We start from the raw sequence: 2,819 nt of genomic DNA on the forward strand, positions 1-2,819 counted from the left end.
GGTTCTTTTCTGCCGATGTGGAGTTCGGGGTATGTCTCTCATAGTGTTGATTTTTTTGGTCTCATGCCCCGTGATTCTTAGTTGTCTGTTCAGCTTTGAGTTTGAAAATTACAATTCTCCTGGGGCACCTGTGGTCTCAGACAGCGGAGCGTTGCAACTCTTGATCTCAGGGTGTCATAAGTTTTGAGTCCTGCGTTGGGAATAGAGACTACTTAAAAATAAATAAACAAACTTAAAAAAAACCAATTCTCCTGCCTGTTCTATTTGCTATAACTTGACTCAGGAGAGGAGTCATAAGTTACATCCACTGATGTAGCCTAAGGATAAATTATATCATTGGGTTTGCTCAGTATGTGGATCAGAAGAGAACGTAGGGCTAACCCAGCTAGTTTCCATGTGTGTCTTTCTTTCTTTCTTTCTTTCTTTCTTTCTTTCTTTCTTTCTTTCTTTCTTTCTTTCTTTCTTTCTTCTTTCTTTCTTTCTTTCTTTCTTTCTTTCTTTCCTTCCTTCTTTCTCTTTCCTTCCTTCCTTTCTTCTTCTTTCTTCTTCCTTCCTTCCTTCCTTCCTTCCTTCTTCTTTCTTCCTCCCATCCTTCTTTCTTTCTTTCCTTCTTTCTTTCCTTCTTTCCTTCTTTCTTTCTTTCCTTCTTTCCTTCTTTCTTTCTTTCCTTCTTTCTTTCTCTTTCCTTCCTTCCTTTCTTCCTTCTTTCTTCTTCCTTTCTTCCTTCCTTCCTTCTTTCTCTCTTTCCTTCCTTTCTTCTTCTTTCTTCCTCCTTTCTTTCTTTCTTTCTTTCTTTCTTTCTTTCTTTCTTTCTTTCTCCTTTTCTTTCTTTCTTTCCTTCTTCCTCTTTCTTTCCTTCCTTTCTTCTTCTTTCTTTCTTTCTTTCCTTCTTCCTCTTTCTTTCCTTCCTTTCTTCTTCTTTCTTTCTTCTTCCTTCCTTCCTTTCTTTCTTTCTTCTTCCTTCTTTCCTTCCTTCTTTCCTTCCTTTATTCTTTCTTTCTTTCTTTCTTTCTATTCATGCTTTCCTTCCTTCTTTCCCTCCTTCCTTCCTTCCTTTCTTTCTTCTTCCTTCTTTCCTTCCTTCTTTCCTTCCTTCCTTTCTTCTTTCTTTCTTTCTCTTTTTTTCTTCTTCCTTCTTTCTTTCCTTTCTTCCTTCCTTTCTTTCTTTCTTCTTCCTTCTTTCCTTCCTTTCTTTCTTCTTTCTTTCTTTCTCTTTCTTTCTCTTTCTCCTTCCTTCCTTCCTTCCTTCTTTCTTTCTCCTTTCTTTTTCTCTTTCTCTTTCTTGAGTATAGTTGACACCCAATGTTACACTAGTTTCAGATGCACAACATAGTGATGCAATAAGTCTGTGTCTTACACTTTGCTCAGCACAAGTGCAGCCACCACCTGTCAGCATACAATGCTATCACAACAACATTGACAATATTCTTTATGCTGTGCTTTTCATCCCCACAATTTATTCATTCCATAACTGGAAACCTCTATCTCCCACTCCTCTTCCTCCATTTTGTCCAATCCCCTCACCCTCTTGTGTTTCTTTCTAAGTAATCACCTTGATAAATACCCCAAAACTTCCTCCTATTTCTTGAATCCACTCACACCACATTTGGAATTTCCTAGAACTGCCCCAGCCTTTGGGGTTTTGGTTTCCTCTGGGTTTGTTTCTTAATAATCTTGTTCTTGTCTGACTCATCTTAAATAAATACTTCCAGTTTATATTCTTGTATAGGGGCCGGGGGGTAGCAAATGGTGAAGAAAATGGGACAAAATGTTAACAACGGATGCATCTGGATGAAGGGTATGTGGTTGTTCTTTCTACCCTTTTTATTCATGTAACTTTTCTTGAAATCTGAAATTATTCCCAAATACTCTTTCTTCTATTATGGAATGCTTCTGGAATTTGCACATCACCCTTACGCAGGTTGCATGCCAGTCTTCTCTGTATCCTTCCAGTTTTAGTGTCTATGCTGCCAAAGTGAGCTCCAAATACTTACTCCTTTAAATCTTTTAATGTTTATTTACTTTTGAGATAGAGAGAGACAGAGCATGAGCAGGGGAGGGGCAGAGAGAGAAGGAGACACAGAATCCGAAGCAGGCTCCAGGCTCTGAGCTGTCGGCACAGAGCCCGACGCGGGGCTCAAACCCACAAACCGTGAGATCATGACCTGAGCTAAAGTCAGGCACTTAACCGACTGAGCCACCCAGGCGCCCCAAATACTTACTTCTTTAAAAGAAGTTGCCTGTAGAGGCCATCTCAAAGTCTTAGCTTGTCACTAATTTCTCAAGCCACTCTGATGCAACTTGATTCATTCATTTATGCCCCTGAGAAGAGTTAACCACTCATGATTTTGATGATTCAAACTCTGGAGGATTTGCACTATCAGATATCTTTGAGCACAGCTTCCTCCTTTGAAGCACATTCCTTGGGATCTTGACTTTCCTCTTTCTTGTCTGGCTGCTCCTCTCGCAGGCTTTTGGCACATCTGACCACCTACTGAACCATTACATATTGAAGTTCCTCAGTGCTTGATCTGAGACCCTCTTTTCTGTTACCTCTTCACTTGTTATTCTAAGACATCTCATCCTTGCCCCGAACATCCTTTATATAAATATACCAACAACTCTTAAATCTCCATCCTAGGCAAAGAGCTTGCATAGCCGCAGAACCATCTTAATATTCCCACATGGCCACCTCAGAGGCACGTGGAAATTCCATTCATCCCAAAGTGACCTATGAGTTTCCAGGGTCCCCAAATCCCTAAATACCTCTTAGTTGCACGAGCCACAAGTCTTGGCTTCTCTTCCTCCTCCCTCTCGCC

General features: G+C 40.3%; 1 non-coding gene across 1 annotated transcript; it reads right to left on the minus strand.

Annotated features, from left to right (window-relative positions):
* Positions 1-1,876: 1,876 nt before the first annotated feature.
* On the minus strand, positions 1,877-1,983 carry LOC131511222 (U6 spliceosomal RNA). The gene has a single exon (XR_009261423.1). It is a non-coding gene; the product is annotated as a U6 spliceosomal RNA (small nuclear RNA).
* Positions 1,984-2,819: the final 836 nt, after the last annotated feature.

Source organism: Neofelis nebulosa, chromosome 4 (genome assembly GCF_028018385.1).
Source record: "Neofelis nebulosa isolate mNeoNeb1 chromosome 4, mNeoNeb1.pri, whole genome shotgun sequence".
In the NCBI taxonomy this organism is placed as follows: domain Eukaryota; kingdom Metazoa; phylum Chordata; class Mammalia; order Carnivora; family Felidae; genus Neofelis; species Neofelis nebulosa.